Below are 13,547 nucleotides of genomic sequence, written 5' to 3'. Positions count from 1 at the left end.
ATGTTTCCTTTTTGTGCCAAGAGTGGTGGTCAAACAGAAATCCTATGTAGGAATTCAGGAAAGCTGACAGAGAGCTAACAACAAAGTCTACAATATAGAGAAATACTATAGCACTATTCTGATTGCTTAAATGGTTTTATGTAGGCATGGAGAGCCATTCAATAGAGTAAGTAGGATTTATTCAGTAAGTCTGTGTTTATAACTAATAAAGCATTATTAATCAAAGCCACTATTGTACAGTTATAAACCAAACACTGCAATACATGCAAGTACTTTTACAGACAGGTAGGAACACACCACCTATTTCTGTCATTGATCCTTATCAAACTTGAACTTTAAAATATTTACATAACGGCGTAATAATCTATTCTACACTAGCAGGTCAAATGTGCATTCTGTCAGATCGTGGAATTTCTAATCACAGTGTTACCCCTTACTAGCCTGCAAATCACTCCTTTCTAAGCCCTGGCATACAAATCCCCTATTCAAGCAAGTAAGGGTGCAAACAGGGTCACACGGTGCCAGCAACTTGCCAAGGACTACACATATATTTTCAGTGCTCACATGCAAAGAGAAGAGAAACTTCAGGACTCCAAGAGAAAGACAACCTTTTGGCAAACTCAATTTGAACCCAAAGCAGGATGGTGAATGCTGTCTGTCTGCAGACAGAGTGCGATGAGAAGAAACACAAAACGTATTGAAGAAGAATCTGGCCTCTGGCAAGGACAGGGCTGTTCTGCCCTACTTAGATGGAACAGAATGAAACAGCATGTGGCTGAGACCATGCAAGTGAGAACTGCCTCAGGAGACCAACGCCCCTACAACGTGCACCAATGCCAGCCTGGGCCCCCCCATTCCTGCTGCACTGGGGGTCCCCATAGCAGACCTAGTGGCAGATCTCTTGTGGCTATTTTCAACTTCTTCAAGCATTGTTGTCAGCTGATGCCAGTTTCCCCCACACCTTTTTTCCAGTGCATGAGCTGAGAATAACTTAACCATAGACAAGACGCCCAACAAGGCCTGCCTGCATTTACATATCACATAGCAAGTTTTTTCTCCCTGAGATAAGCAAATTAGCATCAAGTATGAGTTCATAAACTCATCAAACCCAGCATGCTGGAGCTGGGCTATCAGGCCCAGGAGTGTGAAAAATGCTTGGCCATGGAAGCAAGAATGTCAAAACCCAGCTGTCATTCAGAGGTCAGGTCACTGCTAGGAGGGGAAGACCCAGGATCACTGTGTCTGCCCTTAGTTTTATTTCTTCTTTGTATCCAATTACTGTGTCATAAAGTACCTACCAACGCAGGCTCCCTTTTTCATACTGACCTCCTGGCCCTATAACTCATGCATTCTTGAAATTAATCCAGCTCCAGAGCAGGACAGGCAGTAATGTAACCCCCAAAATAGCTTATAGTTTTGCACTTAAGGAAGTTCTCTCTGAAGCGGAGCATTGGATTTGCTTTCAGAATTCAAGGTCATCATTTTCAGAGAAATCCCCCTGAGAAAAATTGGGTGCTATGGTGTGAAAGGCAGGGCAGGAGGTAACACCAGTGCCCATCTGTGCTGAATGGCCTTTCTGATGTTTCCTCTAGTTTTCAAAGTCATGACCAGTTTCTCAGCTCATGATGCAGATTCTGACTAGGAATTCCTGTTTTGAAGATCAATCTACTTCAAGGTTGCAAGAGGACAGAAAGAAAGAAGGCTATAACTGAAAGATCACTGTGATATTTTATATAAGCTGCTCAGGAAATCAGGAGGTGTGAGACCCGTTTGTTTGCTTTAGCACCTACTTTGTAGCACCTACTTTGTACCACCTACAAAGCACTCAGCATTATCAGCATTCCTGAAAGCATACACCTCTCTGATATAGGTATGATAGAATCATCTCCTCACCAGACCTTTCTGGAGGGAATTCAGAAATAAAAGTTGCAGGCAATTTAAAACAAAACAAAACACAACAACAACCAAAAAAACCCCACCAACCAAAAAAACAAAAAAACAAAACAAACAAAAAAAAAAAAACAAACAAAAAAAAACCAACCCACAACCAAAAAATCCAAACCCACAAAATCTGTTTTAGCATGGAATTTGAGACTCTACCTATTCAGCTTAATTACAGTTTACAGTTTGGATTCATGAAGATTTAGTATTATAAACCTATCATACACCCATCAGAAGCACAGCCTCAAGTACTGTAAGAGCCAGTGGCTGGGAAGATGATAAAAAAAAAAAAATTAGAGTTTGGTGGGTTTTTTTTCTCTTTTTTTTTTTTTTTTGAAAAATTTTAATTTAATTAACAGCTGAAGAGCTTCCCTTGGACAAATATTTCTCTGTAACTACTAGCAAAAGGCAGGCATTACAGACTAGATTAAATCAGGTCCCATTATGTAGTACAGTACATAGATGGCCACATTCGACCACCTGTATAATTTGCTTCCAATTTCTACCCTGCAAACTTCAGAGACTTGAGAGCTCTCCTTACAAGTCACTTGAGCATGGCTGAATGCAGGAAGCTCTGTTACCAAAAAATTATTTCTAGGCCCCCCTTACTTTCACATTATACCTAGTCAGAAAAAGAATCTGTATAAACCAGTCATATGTATAGTAATGTAAGAACACGATGTACATGGTTAGTTCTCACATTTAAGATGGGACACAAGAAGTGTTCCTTGAAGACAAGCCAGGCAATAGCTTTTCAAAGAACTAAAACTTGGCTTTAGCAACAGATGTGGATAGCCAGGAAATATCAAATTCTCTACCAGGAAGCCAAAAATGCTATTTATTTAATTTATTAATAGTTAGGCATGATTTTAATGGTACAATGTTCTCATAAAGATTTCAATAAAGACTAATCAGGCATCTGTGTGCAAAGGAGGTATTTGGTGCAAACCTTTCTCTTTTAACTATCCTTTGGAAACTATTTCTCCCATGTAACAACAGCATTAGCAATAACTGAATACTGTATTGTATCTCCTGTTGCAGAGACATGGGTGTCTTATTAAGTCATTCCATCATTAATAGATTCCCATTACTAAATTGCCAAGAGTGAGGCCAGCTACAACAACAAAACATGCAGGAGGCTGGGCAGACCAAACTTTTAAAAATTTAAAAACCACAATACTGCAGCTAGGATTCAGTTATTCAGATCTGCATTGTAGCAGTAGTTACCGTGTCCTGGGAATACAACACATCACTTTTCAAAATCACTGCACAAAACACAAAAGGCAGCAATTTTTTAAACAAAAATAACTAATGCCATTACTGAAATTTACAGGAAGAAATTTTTCCATTCTTGTCCTCTAAGAACCTTCTACAGTGATTTGAAAGAAAGCTATTTTGTTGCATCACAGCCCTAACAGGATGGTTGGGGGGAAAAACATTTCTTTCAGACTTAATAAATTCCTAGTACCTTCACTGGCTTGACTGAATGGAGATCCTTCCTCCTCTCCATCTTTCTCTCTCCCTTCCACAAAGGAGATCCATCCTTTTCTCTTTCACCAATGCCTCTCCCCCAGAGAGTCAAGACTGCCTACAGGGCACATCACAAAGTTTTGAAGGAACCAGGCAAGGTCCTCAGGAATCACACTCTACTGTGCAAGTTCTTGCTTTGTTTTTTGAAAGGGGGAGATGAAGTTATGTTTCAACAATGTCAGCCTGCATTCCTCAGAATAGGACAGCTTTTCCCCAGTAATGCCAGAACTTATAAGTTCCCCTTATCAAGACAGTTCCTGGAAACAATGAACTTAAATTATTGAAAAATAAAGTAAATCAACAAAATGGAAGCATGTAGAAGACACCGGTGGAGACAGTCTACGCTAGTTGAAAGGATGTTTCATTGTACTAATTCAGCTCTCACTGAATAGATTTTCTACTACCAAGAGCTTTATCTTGAATTTTCCCTGAAAAGACTGGGAGTTTAGAAGAATTTTTCATCCATGCACAAAAATATAAGAGGAACTAATAACTCAGCCAATTATTCCTGTCTTTCAGCAATGTGTTATGTGCTATTTTTAGGACAGAAGGAACAATGAAGAAAACTGGAAAGTAAAGTAACCCTTGAAACTAAAACTAGCCAGCTTGAATGCTGGGTTTTTCCTTCTCATCTTGACCTCTCTCTTTCTTATCTGCCTTTACTCCCAGCAGAAATTCATGTTTAAACCACTGAACTATTCTTTCCTTCAGGAACTTAAGCTCATTCGAAATTTGTTTAAATGTAGCTGGTCACTTCATTAGTGTTACAGAATCACACTACTCCTGCAGTTCTTTGCACTCTCATCAAGTATATTGACCTAAATATTGTAGTACTGATTTACAGTATTTGGCTCTTCATACACTTCATATCTTGCACAGCATTTAAATCTGTAGGGGTTTTTTGGGGTTTTTTGGTGGGTTTGTTTTTTGGGGTTTTTTTTTGTTTGGTTTTTTGGGTTTTTTTTGTTTGGTTGGTTGGTTGTTTTTGTTTTTTTTTGTTGTTGTTGTTGTTGGGTGTTTTTTTTGGTATTAGTACTGGAAGAATAGAGAGAAGTTTCTCATTTTTTAAAGCCAGAACCAAGAGTTTGTGAGGAGAGTCACTAAAGAACCTGGCTGTAAACTATAGTTCCAGGAGACCAGAGAGAGGGGAAGGAAAGTATTGATGAAGTCAGCCCTGGTATTTTGACATACTTTTATGATTAAGGAGATGGAAATAGGGTTAGGCCGCTTCAAATTAATATAGAGAGGTTGCCAGAGAATTAGAAATGAGACAAGAAAGGTTGAGGCTATCTGGATTAAATCTGGCCAAGTATGTCAATGAAAACAAGAAGAGCTTCTTCAAATGTAACTATAGCAAAAGGAAAACCAAGGATAATGTGGATGCATTACTAAATGGAGTGGGGATGCTGGTAACAGAGGATGCAGAGTTACTGAACATCTTTGGATTGGTCTGATATGACATCTCTTAGGCATCTCTGACCCAGGAGACCAGCATAAAGGAATGTTGGAAGGGAGGAGGATTGGGTTAGAGAACACCTAAGCAAATTTGACATTCACAAGTCCATGGGCCCTGACAGGCTGCATCTATGAGTGCAGAAAGAAGTGGTGGACACCATTGTGAGGCTGCTCATGATGATCTTTGAAAGGGTATGGCAGTCAGGAGAGGTGCCTAAGGACTGGAAGAAAGCAAACGTCACATCAGTCTTCAAAAACTGCAAGAAAGGAGAACCCAAGGAACTACTGGCCAGTCAGCCTTACCTCAACCCTGAGAGAAGTGATAGAGCACCTCATTCTGGAGTCTATCTCTAGCCACATGAATTACAAGAATGCGATCAGAAGTCAGCATGGATTCACAAATAAAAAATCATGCTTGACCAACCTGATTGCCTTCTGCCATGAAACAACAACCTATATAGATGGGGGGAGAGCAGTGGATATTGTCTACCTCAACTTTAGTGAGGCTTTCAACACTGTCTCTCACAACATCCACACAGGCAAAGTCAGGAAGCTCAGGCTGGATGAGTAGACAGTGAGGTGGATTCAGAACTGTCTGAACGGCAGATCCCAGAGGGCTGTACCCAGTGGCACGTGGCCAAGTTGGAGGCCTGTCACTTGTGGTGTCCCCCAAGGTCCAGCACTGGGCCCAGTGTTGTTCCCCTTGTTCATCAATGACTCAGGTGAAGGGGCAGATGCCTCAGCAGGTTCACTGACAGCACAAAGTTGGCCCAATACCCCAGAGGGCTGTGCAGCCCTTCAGAAGGACCTGGGCAGGTTGGGGAGCTGGGCAGAGAAGAACTGACTGAAATTTATCAAAGGCACGTGCAGGGTCCTGCACCTGGGCAGGAAAAACCCCTGTACCAGCACAGGCTGGGGGCTGAGCTGCTGGAAAGCACCTCTGTGGAGAAGGACCTGGGAGTCCTGGTGGACAACAAGCTGTCCCAGAGCCAGAAGTGCCCTGTGGCCAAGAAGGCCAGTGGTGTCCTGGGATGAATTAGGAAGGGCATTGCCAGCAGCATGTCGAGGGAGGTGATCCTGCCCCTCTACTCAGCCCTGGTGAGGCACATCTGGAGTGCTGGGTCCTGTTCTGGAATCCTCAGTACAACAAAGAAGACTAAATGACTGGAACCTCTCCCTTATGAGGAAAGGCTGAGGGAGCTGGGCCTGTTCAGCCTCAGGAAGTGATGACTGAGAAGGGACCTCATCAATACCTAAAAGATTGTGAAGGGAGGGTGCCAAGAGGATGGAGCCAGGCTCTTCTCAGTGGTGCCAAGCAATAAGCCAAGAGGCAACAGGCAGAAACTGATGCATGGGAAGTTTCATCTGAATATGAAGTAGGACTTCTTCAATGTGCGGATAAGGGTGCAGTGGAACAGATTGCCCAGAGAGGTCCTGGAGTATCCCTGACTAGAAACATTCAAGAACTGTCTGGATGCAATTCTGTGCAATGTGCTGTAGGATGACCCTGCTGGAGCAGGAAGGTTGGACCAGATCCCCCACTGTGGTTCCTCCTAACCTTTCTAGTCCTCTGTGATTATGTCCATGATAAATACCAGTGCTTCCCAAAAAACACACATACATATAATAGATGCAATTACTGAGGGCCCAACTAGAAGAAAATAGTGCAGGAAACAATGCTGCAAGTTTTGTTGGTTTGGGATCTTTTTAAGGCTAAATGTTAGCCAGGTAAGGCAGTGAAGAAAGATACCATCAACTTCATATGATCCTGTATTTATCAGTAGCAAAGATTTTTATTCAACAATTGTGTCAGCATTTATCACTTTAAAACAGGAAAAGTGAAATGAAGAGAAGGAACGAAAGCTTTGAGAAATGTAAAAGCAAAGTCATCCATAGTACCTGTGGTAATATAGAAATGCCTTTTTTAGGGGATTAGGAACACATACAACTCTGATTGAATACTAGCAGGTAACTGGAAAAGGGTTTCTTTTTTTTTTTTTTATAATTATGATTAAAAGCCCTAAATTTTGTTGCTATTTCAGCTTCAGGAACTTGTGGTTTTAGAACCAACCACAGACAAATGTCTGCCTGGTGAGCACATGTGAATTGTCCCAAGCAGAGTGAGATGTCCTACTCAGAAGTGTCTGGGTAGTCATCGGTACTGGCAGCATATGCAACACTGGAGAAAAAAAGGGGGAATGGGAGGAGGGAAAAACCCACAAAATAAAACCAGATTTCTGCTAGCTGTCCATGAGACTGATTCTCTTCCTCCTAACCTGGTTTTGAAGAATGCTACAGTCAGGGGGTGGAAGGATGGATACAACAAGTAGAGCTTTTCTGGAAAGGACTGATACTTCTCCTATGAATCCAAAAAATGTCTCCCTGCAAGAGTGAACTAAGTTAAAAAGATACTTTGTCTCCTTCTCAGTCTTTCTCAGCTTTTCAGCACAAGATGAAGAGCCCCAGAGAGGCAAGTCAGTTCTGTAAAACTGCAAAACAGCAAGTAAAAACAGCCTACATTCAACTTTATTCTTCTGTGTTGAAGGCAGCTGTTACACTCCCATTTGGCAGCATTTCATTCAGGAGAACACAGCAGACTTCTGCCCTTGGGAAACTAAAAACTAAATATGAAGGGAAGCGGTGACTTAAGCAAATGTCTTTATTTGTGACCATCCCTCGGCCTGTTGGAAAGGAGGAAAGTCAACCCAAGAATGGGGAAAGTTCAGCATTTAAATACAATGGCTCATTTCGTTGCTTCCTCACTGGAGAATCGATGCTACAAAAGACTATTTTGCAATGAACAGTCTCCATTATATTTTTGTTGTTTGCATTACAACAGAACACAGAAATCTCATCCAAGACCAATGCCTGACTAAACGACACAACTTCAAATGTTTGTAGACTGACTTGGTGACCAACATATGGCAGGACCAGAACTGAGCTCAAAAGGGAAGTGAGTTACTGGAGGTCAGAAATTAACTGAGAATGGACTGTATCCAATATTTTTCAATTGCACTGCATGGCACCAATACTCTTGCAATTTTTTGCAGAGAAATAGAGATTTGCTAGCCTTAGGCAAGCTTTTCTTTAAAAACATTATACTCTTGTAAATGAAAATTGTTTTGTATGAAAATTTCCAATATAGTTTCCCTGAGTTTTGATAGAACAGGGATGGAGTTAGGAGCTTCATTTCTTTGTAGTTTCAAACAACACACTACTTTTAGAATGCACAGCTCATTTTCTAGCCTCAATAAGGGAAATGACCATTAATCTTCAATATACTGTACTTGCACCATTCTAAAAAGAGGGCATTTGAATGAGTTCTGTTCTAGGAGAAAACTGAGATCTCTGAAGCATCATAAACAAGCTCAAAAGAAGTGCTTGCTTCTCTTAATGATCAGGAAAATGCAGGTACTTCTCAAAATCAACAGGTAGCACGTCATCTTTTATGAAATAAATAATAGATTAATCAGTAGAGAAGTAATATTTAATTTTTCCAGATTTTCTGGTAGATTCAGATTGTTTTATTCTTTCAGGCTCTCTGTCAAGATGCTATCTTCAGTTACCACATTATGACTCTGGTCATGCTCCTGTTTGAAAAATCTAAAATGTTATTGATGGTCTAGTCTTTATATTTTGAATTTCTGTAAGCCAGTATCCTATTTATAGAGCTGAAACACAGATGGTTCAAATAAGAATTGCTCCAATCCCAATATCCCACAAGCTAATCTTTCTATTAGGTAGTATGCAAATTCCCATATGAACAAAATTTCAGCTATATATCCCACTACTTTCCAATTTGTCACTTGTAAGAATCATTCCAGCTGTATTTTCACATAGTTGTCTTAAAAATGGCATAGATTTATTGCTTGGAGCATTTTTCATTTACATTCATCTCTGGTGAAATTTGCCTGACAAAGCATCAGTCCTCCTGACTAAAACTTACAGCAGTTCTGGGGACAGAGTGCAGACCTATGCTAATGAGCAAATAAAACTAATGTTGACCCCATGTAGCCTGCTAGCTCCAACCAGGTCTATGCCATACAAACACATAACTAAGAGCCTCACCAAAGTTATTAGTTTCACAGAAAAGCACTTTTTCTCCTCAGTGAGGCTAAATCTAGGAAATCCTCTCCTCCTATTTTGCCTTTCCTTCAGTTTATAAGCAACACATCTGACACCTCCTCACAATTAATTTGTTTTTTCCTCTGCCAAACTTCAAATGAGTTGGACAGCAAGGCAGGTTTGAAACTTCTATTGCACTGCACTAAGTGTGTTTTATCTCCTAGGGTACAGAGAGAGGCATGAAAAATACTTCAGGGAAGGAGATGGGCAGAACAAATCAATGGTATCACAACTTAGAACAGGAGTAGTGAGTAGTAAAGGGAACATTTAGGGTTACTGTGCTGGACTGGAACACTGAAGACACCCATAGAAAATCAGAGTTCATGAGCTCTTATGTTCACATGTAACATAAGACACCTTGAAACAGCAGCAGGTCACCTCAAATCCATTTAATACATTTTTTAATACATTCTCTCACCCAGGGTGAAAGCTGGCCTAAGAGTATAAAGCTTGTTTGCACTCTGTCAATGGATGCCAAGCAGGAACAAGTCACTGCTGCACACCACACATGGTATTATCCTTGGATTGATCCTGTAATATTCTGTAACTCCTTTTGTTCACAAACTTAGCTGGAGAATTACCAGATGTTTTCTTCTTCTTTTCCTAAGAGCACCAGCCCTCTGCTTGGCTTACTTTTGCAGTTACTTTTTATGGGTTAACCAATGGCCCATCACAATCCCTGTTTAATTAGTTTCGTTTCAAATGTTTAACTCAGCTGCAGGCTGTGCTCTGAAGGGAACATTGTTCACTCAGGGTCTCTGCAAGAAAACTTGATGTGTGCAACTAAAATATAATTCACACCTACAAGGGCTGAAAAGTGCAGCAACCTTGTGCTCTGACAGGTTGGGGTTTTTTTCTGTGTTTTTCAAGTCCATAAACAAATGTGACATTTGGAGTTGAAAACCTTTAGAGTTACATGGCATCTTGCCTACCCTAGTCCGTGCACCAGTTGATGCTTTGCTGCAAGTTCTTCAGTCTGGAAATATTTTGACCCTTGTTTTTAAGTTGTTTTCTAACACATAAAAAAGAATTTTTACTTCACTACATGTCTATTGGTATTTCTAAACTGACAGTAACCTTTTTGACTCTCACAGTTGTCAAATGGACCAAAATAAATCACAGCAGCTCAACACCTGTCAGAAGAAAAAAATCTTTTGAGATGCTATGAAGTCAGGAATACAAATAAAATTTTAATTATATATGCACTATCAACATGAAATGCTAAATACCTGTACACTTCAAATTAACTTTCCAGAAATATTAGAGAACATTTAGCACACAGAATGAAAGGGCAAACTGCCATTTATGCACTGTTATTGGCAGTGTGTGTCACAACTAAAAGTAAATAGAAGAAAAATTTTCAGTTAAATGCTGCAGGATGATTTGTAGGAAATTTAACATCCAAATACTGGAAATTTACTTCACCCCTCCCACTTCACACTGCTGGCAACACGTGGCTGTCCCACATCTATGTTCTTGTGGCTTTGATTCATGCTCAGATCAGTGATTCTCCCTCTGTCATTACACACAGAATGTAAATATTTGTTCTGTCTGTATTCTGGTTTACAGACCTGACCAGCTACTGACTATGAAGGCTGTAATTCAATCACAGAAGGATCTGTTGCCATGTTAAACCGGGATTTTATGTTTTATGACTTAGGCCTTGCTGAGCAGCCGTCTTCCTACTCACCTCCCCCTCTCCTTGCCCATGACTGAATTATAGTCTGTCTCTAATTGAAGCCTAGTATTATTCTATTTCTCTTCTGCAGAGAGAAAGACCAGAGCTATCATTCTGAATACACAGCAAGCCACAGGAGCCTGAATGAGGTACTCTAATGACAGGTCCTCCTCCACAGCACATTTGCAGTCTTTCTGCTAATTAATTTGATTTCCTTTGTCTAGACTAACATAATACAGCAAGTTATGCTCATTTAAAGGGAGATCGTTTGCCTTTCAGTTCACTCCAAATGAGGAAGAAAGACGAGTCAATAGACTGGAATCTGGGGGAGACTGACTGACTTTGTCCTTGACTACACCATTGCTTATGTTTTCACTTGACCAAGACTATGTCTCCAAGAGAACCCGAGACAGCACTATCATCAGAGGAGAGACTATAATCAAAATCAGATATTGTCGGTATGTGCATGGCAAGGCAGTGGCAGCTACACAGAAGGGTTCTGTCTATGATGGACTGCAGTCAGCAGCCTTCTTCCTGGCAATCACTTGGCATTTGCTGTTCACAGCTCCTGACATCCTCAGAAGGCTGAACAAACATGTAATGAAAAACACAAGCTGATTTCTTCAGACTCCCTTCACAGGACAAAAGGAGATTCAGTAGTGTGCCATTGGACTAGTAAACCAGAGGCAAAGTTAGTGATGGTGTTAAAGTAACTTCCTCGCTGTTTGGAAGGCAAGATCTACATTCGCCAGTTTTGACAATGCTTGAAACTTAGGAGTTAGACAAAGTCTCAGAACTGAGCTGTCAGGCAAATACAGAACTTGGGAAATGGAGTGCTACATGATAAACAGATGATCAGACCTGGATTTGAAAGTTCAGCCTTCTGAGTCATCTGGATAGATCCAGTTTTAAAGCCAGCATGAAAAGTGACAAGAAATCAGACATCATACAGGAGCCCTGTGGGGTGGAATGAGTTCAAACATTTTTAACTAACAGCAGGGAATATCTTCCCCTATGACAAAAGAAGAAGGGCGAAAGCTGACAGGGGCAATCGCCAACCACTTCTGCTCACACATCCACAGAAAAGTGTCAGAGATCCCCTTCTATAGAGAGTTTCAGGACCACAGGACCACTTCTATCTCTATAACCTCAGTTGCACTTACAGTTTTGCAGCATCAGAGAGGAAGAATTCCAACTTCATGACTTACTGGCTAAGGGGTTATTTTTTTGGCTCATAGTAATTGGGCACCTTCTTTACTCAAACACAGGCAGAAGATAAACTGCACCTGGAGGCTCGTTATTAACTTATTCTGACCTTGGTTTTTTTACAGTGTTTGGCCACAAGCCATTCAAACTGTGTCACCACAGTTAAGGTTTGAGTATTTTTCCATTATTCATGCTTTCAAGTTCAGCAGAAATAGACAATATGTAAAAGGAATTCTGAAGATTCTTCTCTTTGGTTCTTTCAAAAAGCTAATCTCAGAAAGGTCAGGAAAGTATTTTGGAAAGAGTTAGCCAACATCTAGCTATAAATTTCAGTGTGAGATTGCAAGCTCCATTTCTCTTCCAGGCCTATTCAAGGACTCTTCCTCAGATCTACTTTAGGCAGCTCTTCTTGAATCTAGACAAGGGAGAGACAACACTTCTAATCTGGTAATCTTGGATGATGTCGTGTTGCTACACAGAAGGAAAAAGATACCAAGACCCCATTGCATGTCAATGCTTAATTGGATTGAGAGTAATTAATGGTCCAAGTGAAGCAGCACAGAGCCTCCCTTCTGACAGGACTACAATGTGAGACCCTAGCTACAAGTCCACCTGCGACCAGTAAATGCAAAACTGATTGGGAAGAGAGAGAAGAAGTGATCAGGAAGGTTACCCATTCAGGGTTTGCTTTGGTTTCTTTTCTCTTATTACAAAGTAGTCAGAGAACACAGGCATTACAGTTCACATCATTCTACTAATCCTAAGTGCTGGTTTAAGAAATCACGTATTTCACACTGAAGCAGCAAGGGAGTTTGATCAGACGAAGGTTTTGTTCAACCAGATGAAAGTACTTGTAATGGCTCAGCAACCAGATGCCATTTGTGCCACCTGCCAAGTCTCAACTGTAGCCGATTATAGCTAAATAAGGTAGTCCCAACGAAAATTGTCTATGATCTCTGATCCATAGATTTACTCTGGTTCCTAATGAGCGTTCTCACACACACATCTCACATAATTAATGAGTGATTTAGACCAAAAATACAAAAAACATTATGTACACCCATGAACCAGACTTTTCTAATATTTTTTCCTATGTCTTCGCTAAACAGTAAAATTTTTTAAGAAGTTATGTGTAATATGGGATTAAGAGGATAAGGGTATCTAAAACAAGGAATGAGGGAAAATATCTTCTGACACTATGAGAACTAGACACATGGAAAGCCTCATCTTGATATTGGAGTAAATACTAATATTGGCCTACGTCTCCACTTAAGATCAGCTAAATAATAAGATTCTGAATTATCCCTTATTTTTCAAGGACGTGAAGTGAGCAAAAATTGGTTTTAAGATATTGTCAATGTAAAATTACTAAATCCTCAAAACCCAAGAAGGCATTTCACAGAGCTAACATGAAACATTTTTGTCTCAGTAATGGGAAAGCCCTAAAAATGCATGTAAATTCAAACTAGGGCCTTCAGGTGTTATATCTCTTCCTTTGAAAAAGTATCTTTGAAAAAAAGTTTTGATCAACACTTCTGAAAACCTTCATTCCCACTCTGTCACGAGAAAATAAGTTTCAACTGAACTTACCACAATTCCTGCAGTATGATGG

At 40.3% G+C, this 13,547-nt stretch overlaps 1 protein-coding gene across 3 annotated transcripts in view; it reads right to left on the bottom strand.

The window, feature by feature from the left end:
* Positions 1-13,547, bottom strand: part of GREM2 (gremlin 2, DAN family BMP antagonist) — a 41,974-nt gene that overhangs the window by 5,232 nt on the left and 23,195 nt on the right. The gene's annotated exons all lie outside the window — the stretch shown is intronic.

The sequence above is a fragment of the Passer domesticus genome, chromosome 3 (genome assembly GCF_036417665.1).
Source record: "Passer domesticus isolate bPasDom1 chromosome 3, bPasDom1.hap1, whole genome shotgun sequence".
Taxonomy (NCBI): domain Eukaryota; kingdom Metazoa; phylum Chordata; class Aves; order Passeriformes; family Passeridae; genus Passer; species Passer domesticus.
Note: the sequence above shows the minus strand (reverse complement) of the source record. Positions and strands in the feature narration are given on the sequence as shown.